Consider the following 18,716-nt stretch of genomic DNA (forward strand, 5'->3'; position numbering starts at 1 on the left):
AGTGACCTTACCTACTGCACCACCACGTTGCCATAAATCTCTATAAACAGTGCACATATGGAGTAGCACACAGGAAGATATTCATCCTTCAAGAAAATCTTGACAGGCACAGGCAGATTTGTCTACCAGTTTTGAGACTTCTCAGTTCATTCCTCAGCCAATGAAGCCTGTCCAAACTCTATGGATTTTTTTTTTCCTTTAATTTTGCTTATATTTAGGCCCACATGGAATCTGCGCATGCAGAATTTCATAGATTTTAAATTAATTTCAGTAATATTATTGACTAATATGAAATAATAAAATGTCCATATAATTTATTTACAATATAGTTTGTAAAGTAGGATTTTCTGTCTTTCAGTAGACATATTACGAGAGACTTGCTTTTTTACCAAATAAGTGGATCTAATTGGATTTACATTGTAAACATTAAATACAAGTTAAAAGGTATTACTTTTTAGTTCATATATTAAGATTTTAGTTATATTATTCCCAAATCATTCCAACAAATATCAGTTTTTAAATAACAAGTTTCCGTCTGGCAGTCTCATGCAGCCATTTGTCTTTTACTTGTTTAAATCTTTCAGTGTTTGAAAAGTGCACCGATTAATGAAATCAAACATCCTCAATAATTTCAGTGTTCAAATTTGCACTTTTCTTTCTCGTTTTAATTGAGAAATAAAAAAAGAATCTGTGACATTTCAATGTTGTTTTTAAATTAATATTTCATGGCTTTAAAAAACAAATGAACAGATCATATGAATAATTAAGTGCAGCAATTAACAAGAAAGGTGGAAATCTTTTTAGGTAATAAATGAATACAGATTAGAGATGGAGGAGAAAATCTTCAAAGGGGTGAGTGGTGTCGTCAGCAGGATGAACAGACGGAGGGTGAGGACTTTGCCAGAGAGCCAAGTGTGTGGACGCAATAGGAAACGTGACGGAGGACAGAGGGAAGGAGGGATGAAGAGTACAACTGGTTCCAGAGTATAAATAGTCTGGGTGAAGAAGGCATTCCTGGAGACATGCATGAACTTCTTTGCCCATGAGTTCCTAGCTTTTTGTGATGTGAATTATAATTTGTCAGAGGAACTTTCATTAAGTGATTAGTTACGAATTAGCATAATTTTGTCAGTAGTTGTTGTCATGAATACTGATTGTGTTTATTTTCTGGTTTGTAAGGAAGTGATTTTGTTTCCTTAATAAACCTTCAGAGTACATTTATGAAAGTAAATAATTTAGGTTTTTTGCACTGTGAGAAAGTACATTAGACAGACAGACAGACAGACAGACAGACAGATAGATAGATAGATAGATGATAGATAGATAGATAGATAGATAGATAGATAGATAGATAGATAGATAGATAGATAGATAGATAGATAGATAGATAGATGAGTTTGAAAAATGAAAGAAGATAGATAGATAGATAGATAGATAGATAGATAGATAGATAGATAGATAGATAGATAGATAGATAGATAGATAGATAGATAGATAGATAGATAGATAGATAACATAAAAAAATCACAGAATTCTTTACATGTTTCCAAAAACAATATTATTTGTCCCAAAATACAACGAGTCATAGTTAAAAGAAGTTCATTTTAATATAAAATCACATTTTATGCAAAAGCAACCATATCCAGTTGTCAGAAACCCTAATTTTAGATAAAACTGTTAAATTATGCAGTATATTTTGGGCTGATTCATATGAACGATGTCAAAAACGTCTGCAGATGTAGGAGGATTAAACATCAGGGATGCATGTTTGAGGGTTTAGCCGCTGGGCCCAAAAAGTCATTGTTATAAGCAAAATTGAAAAACTGAAGTCCACAAAGACTTGGCACAGAATTAAAGGAACAGTTCAGCTAAAAAAAGTCAGGCATTTGATCGCCCTTGAGTCATTCTGTTGCATCTGTGGAACACAAAAGAAGATATTTAGCCCAGTCTCCAGACAGCTCCAAGACTGCACAACTTCTAGCAGACTATATCACACTTTAAACAGAGCTTTTCTGGGAAGGAGAGAAATCTCCACCAGAACAAAGCTAGCTGTTTATAACTACACCTATGTGCCTACTCTGACCTATGGGTGTAAGTCGTCTTGGGCACCAACTAGCAGCAGGACCATAGACGAGTTGCTGCCAAAACTCGTAGAGACTAGGTAAGGAACAAATCTACTGACCACTGACTGAAATAATTGACAGTCATAAAACGAGGGGGTTTCCCACTGATGGGTTGTGGCTGGAAGGGCATTCGCTGCATAAAAACATGCTATGATAAGTTGGCAGTGGCGACCCAGATTAATAAAGGGACTAAGTCAAAAAGAAAATGAATACATGAATGACAATGAGGTGGTTCGGTCATGTTGTCAGAATGAATAACCATAGGGTTCCAAACAGATGCAAGAGGCAAGAACCCAGGGAAGATGTCCGAGAGGTAATAAGTGAAGTGAGAGAGGCAGAGTAATATATATATATATATATATATATATATATATATATATATATATATATATATATATATATATATATATATATATATATATATATATATATATATATATATATATATATATATAACACTTCATTTTGTATGTGAACTATGATTTTATTATAAGAACTTTTAATGAAACCTATAAACAAAACTAAACTTCAAGTTCTTAATTTGTCTATACAAGAATTTGGTCTGATATTTATGTGAAGATTTCAGGAAGAAATATAAAAAAAACTATGATGTTTACGATTTAGGTCGTGACGTAATGTCCAATAACCCACATAGCAAAATTTCTCTGGCCCAGCTCTGGCCCACACAATCAGGTTTTGCTTGGCCCACATGCCACAGTGAATTACGGTACATGACTAGACCAAATCTGGCTTCCAGACAAGGGCCAAACACGGACCATATCTGGGCCAAGTCTCAGCCAAGTTAATATCTCATAACTGGGCCTGAACTGGGCCAGATAGGTTGGTGTGTCACGGTTGCAATAAAATTGATAAACCCATGGAGTGATGCGCTTTAGGCACACTATGGGCACGCTTTTTCTCAAAGTGACCTGATTGGTAGATTTTTTTTTCTTTACTCAAAAATTATTTTAGTTTATTTTAAATGTGGGTCAAGACTGGCCAAACTCACATGGCCCACTTATCAAATTTTTAAATCTGGGCCAAATACTACGTTTTTCATCTGGCCCAAATCTTGTGTGCCGCCTTAAAGACGGTGCCACCTCTGCCAAACCCGGGCCATGTTTGGCCCACATGCTGTATGCCAGTGCCGGATGAATGCCTGCTGTGCCAGCTTTTTGCCAAATCTGGGCCAGAATTCTTTGCTACTAGGGAATGATATAAAATGATGTGGATATTTGACTGATTAATAGTAAAGTCAGGCTGCACAGTGATGCAGTGTAGCACATGCGCCTCACAGCAAAAAGGTTGCTGGTTCGAGCCTCGGCTGGGTCAGTTGGCATTTCTGTGTGGAGTTTCTGTGTTGGTACGGGTTTCCTCTGGGTGCTCCGGTTTCTCCCACAAGTCTAAAGACATGTGATATAGGTGAATTGTGCAGGCTAAATTGTCCGATGTATATGTCAAGCTGTAGCATCAATAGATGTTGATATTGAGATGGACATTAGACATTTACGTTGGCCTAACATTGGGTTCTGACGTCAACTCAATATTCATTTCCAAACAAAATGCAACATCCTCACGACATTGGGGTACAACCTCAGTCTGATGTCATGTTAACGTCCTGTGCCTGCTGTGAAGACACCAAAAAATAAAGTGTTACCAAAAATGTATACTGCACCATCCTGTTCAAAAGTTTACATTGAGTAACTGGTATGTTAATAAGTTGTTGATTGTTGAGAAGTGTATATAAAAATCCGTAATGTGAAATAGCTGACTTACGAATGTAACATTGGCTCATGAACAGAACTGAACCTCTGTATGCTTTTGCAAAGTTTCAAGTTTGGAGAATCACTCATGACAGTTTCAATTAATTGGCAACAATTTACATGGTTTCCGGTACATTCATTCTTCCATGACAGGGCACCACGCCAAAATTCATCCCACCAGAGCTACATTACAGCTTCTCATTCAAAAGATTTTCTTTTTTGAATAGTGGTTAATAATCACACCAAAATGTATTGAAAGGTAGGTGAATTATAACAGCGCAAACTTTTCTGTAACCGTAGTAGTGCTGTGCGACACTGTGCGTTGTTTGTTTAACTCTTTAAGGTGACGTGCTGACTGACTGGCTGACTGATAGGTGTGTGAGGTGTGAGGCCAGCAAACACGCCATTTCACGTTTTCATGCATTAATATCGCTCTGTAATTTGGAGACATTCCTAAACTATCCTAGCAAATCAAATAAATGCTGGAGACATACTCGTTACATAGACGCACTAAATCGCACTTCAGCAGCATTTATTTGAGAGCGCACAAGATCTGCGCACTGTTGAAGCGGCTTATTTTTGAGGGGGCGTTTTCGTGCACAAAAGAGGAAATCGACGTGCAAGCAAAGAGATCCGCATGCTGTAGGCTATTACATAAATGTGATCTCGCCTTCTAATACTGCGGTCACAACATTTTTAAATTGAAATAACGCCACAGGTAGTTGGTAGATCTGTCTAAAAAAAGGCCTGCTGCCACTGCTGGAAAAAATCCTAGAGGAAACACTGAATTTATGTTAAATAAGTTAAAATAAATGAAATAAATGTCAAATTTTCAATTAACCTTTATTTGTATAGCGCTTCAATGTAGATTGTGTCAAAGCAGTTTTACAAAGAAGATTATAGTAAGTTGAAACAGTGTCAGTCCAATTTTTCAGAGTTTAAGTTGTTAAGTTGTTAAGTGTGATTTAATAATCAATGCTGAGTTTAAACACTGAACAGCAAATCCATCCATACGCAGCTCCACAGGTCCCAATTCATGCAAGCCAGTGGTGACAGCAGCAAGGAAAAAACGTTTGTCATTCAGTCTTTCACTTCTTTAATGTACTCAGTTAGCTTAGACCAGGGGTCACCAATCTCGGTCCTGGAGGGCCGGTGTCCCTGCAGGTTTAGCTCCAACTTGCCTCAACACACCTGCCTGGGTGTTTCAAGTATACCTTGTAAAACCTTAATTAGCTTGTTCAGGTGTTTTTGATTAGGGTTGGAGCTAATATCTGCAGGACACCGGCCCTCCAGGAACAAGTTTGGTGGCCCCTGGCTTAGACAGTTAAAAGTAATCACTTTAGTAACCCAACATAAAGACTTTTGGATGTAACTGTAATTTCCCATTAAAAATGTTACTGAAATTAGATTAGTCACTCATCATTTCTATTTTATACACATTATAAAGTTTAAATTAAATTTAATATTTTGCTACTTACCAGTCATGCTTTTACATCAGTGCAAGCATGAGCAATAAGCTCACGCCTCTTTTACCACTAGTTTGCTATGGGGGAATTATTTACAAAAAGCAAGGCCCATCCCCTACTCAAGTTTCTGTTTCAGTTGGAAGTACTTTCTTCTTTCTCGTCCTAGTAAATTGAAATTGTCAGTCCAGTTTGCAGAGTTGAAGTTCAGTTTAGTTCAGTGTAGTTTAATTTTCTCTGCTGTAAGCCCAAACAATGAAGAGCAAATCCATCGATGCGCAACTCCACAAGTCCCAAAACCAAGCCTGCCAGTGACAAGGAACAAACTTCACCAATTGATGAAAGTGAAGGGAAAAAAACCTAAAGAGAAATCAGGCTCAGTTAGGCATGAGCATTTCTCCTCAGGTCAAACTTCTTGTGCAGAGCTGCAGTCTAGGCGCCAGAGGCTGGAGAACACTGGACATCCATCATGGAGAAGCTGCAGGTGTGTGTAGATTACCAGCGGGTGTTCATGCTGGCCCACGGGATCAATGTGGTGACTAGTCAGTCACTGGGGTCTTTCAGAAATCAGTCTCATGCTCATGTACATTAATGTACTGACATAAAAGTTTCAGCAACTTCAGGTTCATGTAGACTTTAAAAACACAAAGCACACTCTTAGACATCAATAGAGGTATGAAGTGTCTTGTGAGTACAAAGTGTACTCATATTCATAGCAGTTTTTAATTTAAATCCTCCCTTCAGATACAAGTATAGGTGTTACTGTTGTCTTAAACATTTTCAATGTGTTACATCAACAAGCTTGTACATCCCTCTCTGCCTCAGCACAGGAACATCCACAGTGTTGATTAGGCTTTCAGAAAAAAAACAAAAAAAACAGGATGTTTCATTAGTGCTGCTGCTGCTGCTGTCACCTTGTTTTTAATGCACGATTCTTATTACTGGAAGATTAAGAGCCATTGAGTGCTATGGGGTTCGGCTTGTTCATCGCTGTTATTCATCCAGAGGCTTTTGTTTCCAGCTGCTTCTGTCGCTGGGGGCCTCCACTAGTTCCTCAATGTGACTCACGCTCACTGTCAGTGACAGTACACAGAAATACTAAAACCTGATTTGAGGAGTATTATTAACCTTGCATGAATCTAGATATATCTGGGGGAAAAAGTAACATTTCAGGGAACAAACATCTACATTGGTCAAGTGGAGAGTGAACCACTGTTTTCATGGTTTAACTGTGTTTAAGTATCTTCTGCACGAAAAAAAAAAAAAGATAGATAGATGAATGTTTAGAAATGGAGGGATCCACACGAGGTGATAAGAGCTCCTTATTGTAACTGTAACAGTAAATTATACAGTTTATCAAAATTGACTTGTTAAATATCTGGGTTGTGGTTTCCGTGGTAACCTGCACTGGAGTCTTGCTGAGTGTTTGCAGTTATACCAAAATCAGCCCTTCCAGAATAACCACATGAGCTTTACATGAAATAATGAGTCACACATTTCTGTATTATTCTTCAAATTAATAAATATATATATATATATATATATATATATATATATATATATATATATATATATATATATATATATATATATATATATATATATATATATATATTAGGGGTGTAACGATTCACAAAAATCATGGTTCGGTTTGATATGACATAGTGGTGTCATGGTTCGGTATGTTTTCGATACAGCAAAAAAGGAAAAAAAGCCAGAGGATTTCTCTGATTCATTTTTTTTTTATGTATTAAAACTAACATCATTAAAATATGATCTTGTTTTTTTTTTTCTTTTACTTTAAACAGTGATAGAGCTATACTTCCGTGGTTTCTCCTTAGCAGTAAATAAAACGAATCCTTCTTTAGATTCAAAACCAAAAAGCTGCTTATAAAAATATATATATAATATTGTAGTAGTTAAACAAATAAAAAGAAAAGAACAATTTAGTTTTTATATGGAACTCAGTTTCAATCTATTTTTAAGTTTTTTTTTTTAGAAAGATAAGTGTTCACCTTTTCTTCAGACAGCACAGATCTGCTTGATTTGACTGTCACGTGCCATTTTAGTGGATTTGAAAGCAGGAATTATCTGATTGAACTGAGCTTATGAAGGAATAATGTAACGGTGATCTATTACATTTAACATTTTCTTATAACCCGAAATTTCCACTAGCCATTAAGGCCTAACAGGACTCGAAATTAACCTTTTTTCTTGGTTGCACTGTTGCTCATAACTTTAAAACTCTAGGCGCACCAGACAAAATGTATTCACACCTACCAAAACTTATGAGCTTATATATATATTCACATTTCCCATTCAAAAAAAATGTGACTCTGGACCACAAACCTAATTGTAAGTGTCCATCTTTTGGAAATTGAGACTGCAACATTATGTTAATCTTTCTACCAGTGATGTTTTTTATAATTTTATAACCTAAAAAAAAATTAAAATAAAAAAGACTGAGAAAATTCCTTTTAAACTTTGAAGTGGTGTTCACAAAAAAACTGACAAAAGTCTTGTCATCAATCCCAGTTGTACTGTAAGAGTAACAAATAACAGCTTGACTTCTAGTTGATTATTTGGAAAATTGTCTGAAGGTAAATTTTCTTTGATGAATTATCTGTTAAACTGCATCCCAATCATCACAATTACTGTAGAAGACATACTGGAATCCGCATGGTAAGTTTGGTGAAGGAAAAATCATGGTTTGGGATTACATTCAGTGTTGGGGTGTGCGAGAGAACTGCAGAGTAGATGGCAACATCAACAGCCTAAGGTATTAAGGCATATGTGCTGCTTATTACATTACAAACCACAGGAGAGGGCAAATGCTTCAGCAGATTAGCGTTCCTTCTCAAATTTCATCCTTGATAACAAAGTTCCGTAAAAAAAAGAAGGTCAAGGTGCTCCAGGATTGGCCAGCCCAGTCACCAGACATGAACATCATTGATCATGTTTGGGGTAACATGAAGGAGGAGACATTGAATATGTATCCAAAGAATCTTGATGAACTCTGGGAGTCCTGCAAGCATGCTTTCTTTGCCATTCCAGATGACTTTATAAGTGTTATTTGAGTCATTGCAGAGATGTATGGATGCAGTCCTCCAAGCTCATGTCTGTCAATATAAACAATATTAATCCTCTCTACCATTACTTTATTTTCTATACTGTACATTATTTCTGTTAAGTGAAGTCAGACCTTATTGTCCTAATTAAATAATTAAAATCAAAGCATGATCATGTTTTCTTTAGGTAAACTAAGTGTAATCTAGAGGCCTTTGCCTCTTATATAAGCCACTTCTGATACCAAATGATCAACTAGTGTTCCTAAAACTTGGATAGGTGACAAGACCTTTGCTAGGAAGTGTATGTTACTCAGATAATATTTGTGGGTCTGGTGGACCTGCTCCAATGTATTTATTGTTTTTTATTTAACACAATTTTCCTGGAGCCCCCTGGCCTGCAGAAAATGTTCATGTCTTCTTTGTCCCGCAAGACCATTTCAGGCCTTGGATTCTCTGCTAATGAGATGAGGAGTTGAATCAGGTTTGTTTGATTAAGGAGACATCAGCATGCAAAACATGCATCATTAAGCCTTGGTCACACTACACTTTTTGCACCATAGACTTCCATTTCACCAGTATGGACCACGCTACACTTTGAGCTAGAATTTATCGTAGGGATGTAGGGATGAGAGAGATGTAAAGGAACAGTGGGATGAAAGAGAAGGGAAGTAAGGGGATAAACAGTGAACAGGTAGGTAGGTTGATCGGGCGTCTTACTATGATGCCCAGAGACGGAACCATCTCCTTAATATTTTGGTAGAGTGATTAAATCCCCCAATTCAACCGAGGATGGAAGAGGGTTATAGGATTGTTAACGGGAAGCAAGAAAAGTAACTAGAAGAACAGCTGCCAAACCTTTGTTTACAAGTTTATTTTTTATTTCCATGCAAATGCAGCAGACCGCAAAGCTCAAGCTTGGTGAACGTTAACCTGTAAAATCGAGTCAAGTGATTGCATGAGACCTATAGAAGATCGAAATTTGACCTCTATGTTCAGAAATTTTAAATATGGAACAGTTGCTTGCTCAATTTCTAATCTATTTGTTTTCCCCCCTATTTTTCACAGCAACGTATGACAGAATTTCACATGCTCGAAATACTCACGAAAAAAGCAACACAGGCTCATTCTGAAAATGTAGTCCCATGGATGTTTCTGGAGAGTACTGTCACAATCACCAGCGACCTCTAACCACCAGAGGTCGCTCAAAAACATTCTCACTCATACAAACTACAAATTCGCCAGTTTATGGACTACAATTGCATACATGCACTTTGCCCACACACACCTGCTTCCTCATTTAGACTGATTACACTCGCACCACCTGAGGCGACAGCACACACACTCATTCACATTACTGGGTCTTGTTTTCTGCCACAGTGACATTACAACACGTTTTCCTAGCCCTGTTTTCCCGTGTACTTACCTCGCCTTGTTTATTTAGTTATCCCTGTCTGCCGCCTGCCTTAGGACCTCTCGTCTGTTTCTGTTTGCACCTGTGTCTGATTCTGGACTGCCTGTATATATCTGTTTGCACCTGTGTTGACCATTGCTTGCCTGACCACTGAATAAACCTGCACGTGGATCCTACTTCTGTTGTCAGTGTCACTCCCCGTGGTTACAACTACGAATTATGTAGCCAGAGGATGCATTTAATTTTTTAAACGAACACTAGAGGGCGATATGACGCCGTTTCTTTTCGCGCTCACCAGCTGACCGCTTACCTGCATGTGGAGGGTATTCCCCGCCGCAACCAGTTTGTCCAGTTAGCTCGTCGTGTACGTTGGTGGACTTGAGATGCCAGAGAGGAGTTGACTACGATAACAGGGACAAGGGAAGAATTGTTCCAGAAATCAGATAAGACAAAAACAGAATCCAAAAAATAAAATGAACAAGTAAAAAACAGGGTGAGAATGTGGTAGATTCTGAAAACGTTTGTCTTTTTCTGGATGGCTTTTGTAAATTGTCAGTTGGGTTTAGGGAAGTAAGCGGGTGGGCAGGTCAATCGGTAAAATTGGTTGGCTTTAGGGAAGGAGGAGGGTAGGTCAGTTGATTGGTGGTCAGCCGGCCAGTCAATCATTCAGTCAGTCATACAGACGGTCAGTCGACAGAAGCCTCTGGTGGGTTTACGCGAGAACATCAGGCACGAATGGCACGAGAGAAATTTGAGATATTCGTGAAAACAAAAACTGCAAAAATACGTACCCCCAGGACGTATTTCATGGTCTCCAGAAACATATGAGATTATGTTTTCATAATGAGCCATGGGCTGGAAAAAAGTGTGACTGCGACTTTAGCGTGGCTCTAAGAATGTATTTGAAAACCCCTGGTTTAGATGACAAATCAGCCCTATTAAAGACATTTCCTTTTCCAAGCAGCCTGTACAACACATGAGGGCCAGAGTATAACTGTGTAACATGTACTTTTTGAACTTGATGTGTTGCCTGTTGAATATACTGCCCATTTTGGGTCCTCATCCTTCATTGAGTTTCTTTTTTTAGTGTCAGCCACACGACACTAATAAAAATATTTCACAAACACCTCTCTGTCTTGCAAAGACATGAGTGTCAGACATATATTGTACTTTTACAGCATTAAACACACACACAAACACACACCAAATTCACACTGTGAGATTTTCAAAGACACTGTCTGAGTTTGTTTTCAGTTGCTGCTGAGTTCACACTGCACAATATATTGGTGACAAGAAGCTGTCACAACACCTGATTTTACAAAAGAATCTGTGAAAGATGTCTGTCCTCATCATAAACTCTTGCCAAACTTCCTCCTGCTTCCTTGCTCTGTCATTGGTTATAACTAATTTAAAAAGAAAAATACATCTGCAAAATTTACGACAACTGACATTTGTGGTTGTCAGAACTTTATCATGAAAATTATGGTAGAAATCATAAAAAAATCATTTAAATTTTATGGTAAACTTTTATATTGCCACACAACCAGCGATCGCTTTCCAAAGATCGCTGGTTCTCACACGAACACCAGGACTACACTTCCGCATTTCCCAGGACTACATTTTCATACATGCACTGCTCCCAGACACCCATGCTCATTCATCTGCTTGATTGCACTCACCAGCTGAACCTTGTCAGAGACTGATACAAACTATTCATAAGCCACTCTTTCACCCTTCCAGTTTGCCGAGTCTTGTTTGCATTTTGTGACATCACAACGCATTTCCCTGTCTTGTTTCTCCGTGTTAGACCTTAGCCTTGTTTTCCTTGTTCTCTTGTTTAGCCGCCTGCCTTTTGACCTGTTGCCTGTTTATATCGACTACGATTCTGGACTGCCTGCACATACCTGTTTGTACCTGATTTGACCACTGCTTGCCTGACGCTGAATAAACCTGCATATTGGATCTTACCTCCTGTTGTATCTGTCACTTCTACCCCGTCGTTACATATATATATATATATATATATGTATTTTGTTATTTTATTTTATGGTAATTATTTATTATTTTATAATATTAAACACCAATTCTTTGAAGTACAAACATCTAGAAAGTCAAATTATAAATCACAAATAAACTTGTCCCACAAGCAAAAAATTATAGTAATAGAAGGTGCTAAGTATCATTTACACAACTACTAAATTCCATCATGGTAACACACATAAAATTTAAATATATAAATTTATCTAATTTAAAAAAATATATAATTTATCGACATTAGATGTATACATAAAACTCTGATGTACATCATTGATGACAAAAAAAAAAAAAGATGCATTGTAATGTAAACAAAATAGCTTAAAAAGTTCACACTTAGATTGCTTGATGCTATTAGCGGGTTTGGCATGCTATTGCGAGAGAGAAGCCTGAGCTCTAATGAGATGATTGAGGCCAGGACTCCTGCCTGGTCAAAAAGCATGTATGGGGGTCCAAGAGCAGATAGGTCTTGAGAGCTCCCCCTAGTAAAAGGAGGCAAAAGAGGTGATGGGGTGGTAGGGGGATTCTTCCAAAACGAAGACAAGGCAGTAGGGTAAAATCATTCTATTTATTGTAGGCTTGGATCAATCTAATTGGATTATCGCTGATTACAGATGAGAGAATAGCCGTAAAACTTCACTTAACTGTTTAAATTAAGGTAACTTACAGTAAACCAGCTTACAGATTTTGTTGTAGCATTTTTACATTTTTTCTTAAATTTTTTACAGTTCAAATTATGGTCATATTTTTACTGTCAGATTTAATGGAGAATTTCCACAGACAAAATGATTTTTAGACTATATTCTGTCCTCTTACCCCAACGCTACCCCAAAACCCGACCATCACAGACAACATTCTGCATTTGTACATATACAAAATATTTCATTCTAGAGGATTAGGAAGCCAATTTCCTAATGAAGACAAACAATTTCCCACAAGACAATTTTTTTTTTCAATAAGTTACTATATTGTATAGTTATTAATATATTATTACACAGTTAATAAAATAAGTATTTACACAATGACTGTATTTTGAATCAAATAAACGCAATCTTAGGGACAGATCTCTATCAAAAACTCTTTTTATTGGTTTTATACACTTTCAGAAAAAAAAAAAAAAGGTACTCAAGCTGTCACTAGGGTGGTACCTTCTCAAAAGGTACATATTAGTAATTAATGGGTCCATATTGGTACCTCAAAAGTACATATTAGTACCCCCCAAAAATTTAGAGAAACACTTTTGTACTTTTTAGGTACTAGTATGTACCCTCGAGGTATTAATATAGACCTTTTGTAACTTTTTGATATTGTACCACCCCAGTGACAGGTCACATACCTTGATTTCTGAGAGTGTATATTTAGAAAACACAAGAACTTCAATCTCAATGATTAGATTTAAGAACATGTTTGAAATGACATAATACTATTAAACATGGGTGTTTATATCTATGATCAGAAAACTGTTATTTTGTAATACCACCTCTGAGTAACTAAATGCATTACATTTCTTAGAGAGAAAAAAAAAAACAGCGTATGCATTTACTACTTTATAATTAGTGAATTACAATAACCACCTTCTGACCGTGCTTTAATAGTAAACTCAGATGTGAGAGGCTCTTATGAGCACTAGGCGGCACTGCACATGCTGTAATCTCAGGCTGTGTTTGATTATGAGGAAGACAGGCTAGGAAACTGGACTGACGTCAGTGCTCTACTGGAGTCAGACAGATTAACTCACATGGTTTGGCTGATCCAGGCTGATGGATGAGGCTTGCTGCTTTCTCCAGGCCAACCGCTGATCTTTTACCGAACACACTCCCAAATTAGGTTTCAATTGATTGGCCTCATGATGCATTTCTGTGCAGTGTATTATGTCCTCTAGTCAATACAGTAGACACACACACAATGACTCAGTTTCACCAGTGACTGGATGCTAAAAGTGCTGCTGCATAAATTTGAGTAATAATGGCTTGGTCAGAGGCTTATCCTTCCTTAACAAAAGACAGTGAATTTATTTAGTTACTTGGAGGTGGAAGTGCAGAGGTTTTAAAGTTATTTTGCCCTCTCTGTTCATATTATAGCAAAGATCATGTGTCTAGCATTATTATGTAATTTTAGACTCATTTTCTTGCATAATGCAATCAGTGAAAGCTGAGAGTATAGCTTTATTGTTATGGTGATTTTTTTAATATGTGACAATTTGATTGTATAATGTGAATTTGTATTTGACTGTGTGTTTTCTAAACATGTAATAATGCCATTTAAAAGTTTGACTTTTTATTGTCTTTGAAAGAAATCACTAAGATAAGCATTTATTTTGATTCAATATGCAGTATTATTGTGAAAAATTCTTACTCTTTGAAATACCTGACTAAAATTAAATTACATTTTAAATCTAATTTTTTGATATGATGGCAAATTATTATTTAGAGATCAGAAATGCTTATATATTATTATTGCTTAATATTTTTGTGTACAATATAGATTAAAAGCATAACTTATAGTATTAAAGGTTTTGCTTCAAAGTTTGCTTAATAATTGACTGTTTGAGTGTAAATGCATAGAGTGATTTTATATAAAGCCATTAAACAATTAAGCGACCACTTGACAAATTTCAGTTTCTCTTAAATTACCTATGTAACCACACCAGACCTACGCCACCCAACCCACTTCAAGCTGGAATTGGACCACTGACCTTCCGCCCAGGAGTCTGTTGCTCTAACAAGGAGGCTAAACACCTACACTCTCTGAAATAAAGGTACAAAACCTATCAATAAGGGGGTACCTTTGCTAAAGGTATCAAGGACCACATTTGTTTCTTAATGGTACATATTAATACCTAAATGGTACAAATGTGGACCATAATACCTTAACAGTACAAAAGTGTACTGTAAAGGTGTGAAATATTGTAACTTAAAATACAAATGTGTACCTGTAGAAAAGATACTGTGCAATATGCTGAAAAAAAACAAAAACAAAAACAGCTTAAACCAGCCTAGGCTGGTTGACTGGTTTTAGCTGGTCGACCAGGTTTTAGAGAGGTTTAGGCCATTTCTAGGTAGATTTTCAGCCATTTGAAGCCTGGTCTTAGCTGGTCAGGCTAGAAAATTACCAGTTAAAACCAGCTTAACCAGTCTGGTTTAAGCTAGACAGGCTCCCAGGCTGGCTAGGCTGGTCAAACTGGTTGTAGCTGGTCATCTCTCAGTTTGACTAACTAAGACTAGGCTTTAAACTAACCTGGAAATGGCCAACACACCTCTAAAACCAGGTTGGTCAACCAGCTAAAACCAGCTTAGACCTGTTTAGCTTTTTTTTTTTTTTTTCAGTTCGGCAGTGACAGGTTTTGTAGCTTTATTTCTGAGAGTGTATTTATTTGTTAGGTTTGAGTAAAATGTTATTGTTTTTTTTATAGGACAATGTGTGTGTTATATTATGACATTTCTTTTTAAATATATATATTTTTCTCTCTCTCAGAAAAGTACAGTTGTTAAGTATAATGTTTTATTCAAACACATAGCTGTATTTGTATACCTATTTTAATTAATTCATTTCCAATGTCTTTGCAGTTGTATTGTTCTCACTATAGATGACAACTGAACATTTCCCTGGAGACACTTTCAGTATTTAAATATGTTTATAAAATTCAAACGACAAAAAAACTAAAACATGTATGTAAGAGGAACCTTGTCCCACATTTATTGTCTTACACTGACCTCTGGTGGTTATCATGCACCTCTCTTTCCAGTTAACAAACATTGACATCAAGTCATTGCGTATAGCAAAATATTCATATCCGTATTCTACATGTTCCTGTGGTGAGTTTCTCTTTTCAAATGTAACCTATTAATGAAATCTAATTATCATGCAGTAGCTAAATGATGAAAAACAGAGCAGAGTTTAAAACTTGATTATTAAAGCCTCCAGATGCCACTTACCTCTCCAAACGGAGTGTAACACAGTTGGAAAGATATTTTTAAGCCAATTGACCAAGTAACTACTGTTCCCACAGGGGTTTCAGTGAGTGGGGATGTTTATGCTAACGGCTAATGAGGAAGTCTGATAATCAGATTGCTAATGCCTAGAATGGATAGGTTTGAAGGGAACAGTCATCTTCCTATGTCATATGCGTTCATATCCTGAGGAAGGCAGTAGGTCATTTGCTGGGATTTTTAGTATGTTAAATCTATTACACCTTACAGATGTATGTTTAACATTGAGCTAGCTTAATTTTTATTTCCTCCTCCTTTTTTCCTTTCTGGAAACAAACAAACTAATGAATGAATGAATGGATGAATGAATGAATAACCAACTTCTCTTTATAGCTAAAACACAGTATAGTTGTTGCAAAAGAGTGTTAGTTCACCTTAAAATGTATGTTATTAATGGCTCAACCTCATGTTGTTTTAATCCCCTTAGATCAGTGTCAGTATATTGTGCGCATTCATGGGAACTGTGCAGTGAGCACCTATTCCTATTGACATTGAGAAGAAAATGTTAAATAGTCGTTATTTTAGTTTTATGTGCGCACGATAGAATTCTGATAGCTTGATAATAATCCAGTTGACCCTTTTTTCTGGAATTTGAATAAGTCGTGAGTCTATGGAGGATGGGAGAGCTCTCAGATTTGAACAAAAATATCTTAATTTGTAAGCAAACTAAGGTTTCAGAGGATTGCAACATCATGAGGGTGAACAATTATAAATAACTGTAATTTCATTTATTTATTTATTTATTTATTTATTTATTTATTTATTTATTTATTTATTTATTTATTTATTTATTTATTTTTTTTGGGGGGGGGGATCAAGTAACCCTTTAAATTTAGATTTGTCAGATAATTATTTAAAGTACCATGTGCAGACGAACACAAATAAAAAAGAGGTATCTGAAAGAGGTCTCTTGTTGTAATCAGTGTTTGTTTTTCAATTTTCTCATTTTAGTTTTTAAATTGCTTTAAGGTATGTAACCTTTGAAACATGCTTAAAAAATAGCTCTGTTAGGATAACTTCAAATAGAATTAAAAGCGGACATTTTTATTCAATTTCATTTCTATTTATTTCAGTAACTAAGTTGTTCTCTAATTGTGATCTCCACTGCATAGTAAGTGTCTTTCTGTAGCAATGATTAGGGTTAGCTCACCCTTTCAGTTTAGGGACCAGAGGACCTGTACTGTATAATAATATAATGATAAAAATGACCTCGTTGTAATGACCTTTACAGACTGGAGGCTGCATAGCTTTCATCGCATTGACTACTGTAATCAGTGTACACAACCAACAGTGTAAAAACAAACGGACAGGGCTCTAGACTTCCCAGTGGCTGTGAAAGAGGCACACAAGACTGTTCTCAGAGAAAACAGTGTGCTTAATTGTATTGAAATGTTTAAAAAATATAATTTAATATTGCTGAAATAAGAGGCCACTTAAAAAAGAGAGACACTTCTGTGATTATTCAATACTAACAGTGCACTTTTTATAATGACAATTTAAAAGTTTTTATGTTTTATTTTTTATTTTATTTTGTTTTTCTTCTAAAGATGTACACTCATTTTGATGTGCTGTGTATGTACTGTAAAGTTAAAGATTTGACTTTTTATTGTAGTGTTATTCAATATTATTTACAGTTAGTACATTTAAATGTTCTTAATTGCAAGATGATCACTGCAGATATGGCACAAATAAATTTAAATACATGACAGAAGTTTCAATATAATGAATCAACTAATTTTGTTAAATTTGTTAATTAAAGCTTAACTCTTAATTGTTATTTGTCATTGTTAACCTCTTTTCTCCATTTTACATTTAATTTCATAAAACAGTAGTACTAACCACACTCAAAAATATTTAAATATTACAAATATTTACTTTTAATATTTAAAAGTATTAAAAAAAGCTAGTACAATTGTTAGTAAAACTACTTTTGTAGACTGCACACAGTTTGGATCACTTTTTTCTTTGGCCATTTTTACAATGACAAATTAAACCATTTGTTTGCCATTTGTTTTTGCTCTTACCAGCTGACCACTTACCTCTGTGTGGACGGCTTTACTACTGTTACCAGTTTGTCCAGTGGCTCACTATGTAGGTTGGAGGATTTAAGATGCTGAGGAGAGATGACCATGATGACAGAGTTTGAGTCTGGCATATAACAGTTCCAGAAAGCAGGTAAAGCAAAAGCAAAATTTAAAACAAAAAAGAAAATAACAAAGTGAGTATGTGGTAAAACCTGAAAACATGGTAAAAATCAGGCTACTGTGAGAGTTTTTCTTTTTCTGTATTGCTTTTGAAACTGTTGTTTGGGTTTAGGAAAGTGGGTGGGCGCTAAGCAATCAATGCTTTTTAAAACACTATCGGTTGGGTTTAGGGAAGGAGGTGAGTGAGGAGATTGGACAGTTGGTCAAGCAGCCTCTGGTAGATTTACGCAAGAACAGCAGGTGCGAATGGCACTTGCGAGGGAAATTTGAGATCTCAAAAAGCATACGCAGCGGCCTCTGGTGAATTTGCAAAAACAAAAACTGCAAGAAAAAACGTACCTCCTGGGACATATTTAGCACTCTCCAGAAATGTATATAGGGGTATGTAATTAGAATGAGCCTGGGTTGGGTACTGTATAATAAGAGTATCTTTCAAACACTTGAACACTAAAATTGTGTTCATTGCAAATTCTCACATTTCAGTTTTTTTTTTTTTTTTTTTTTTTCTCAGAATTGTGACAGTTGCAATTCAGAGTTATGCCAAGTTAGAATTCTGCATTATGGTTTATTTTAATCTGTTCGAGGATGCGTTTTTTTTTTTTTTACTGTGAGGTCGGTCTCTATAACAAAAAACTTTTTTTTTATTTTAAATCTAGCATTA

Source organism: Danio rerio, chromosome 20 (genome assembly GCF_049306965.1).
Source record: "Danio rerio strain Tuebingen ecotype United States chromosome 20, GRCz12tu, whole genome shotgun sequence".
NCBI lineage: Eukaryota > Metazoa > Chordata > Actinopteri > Cypriniformes > Danionidae > Danio > Danio rerio.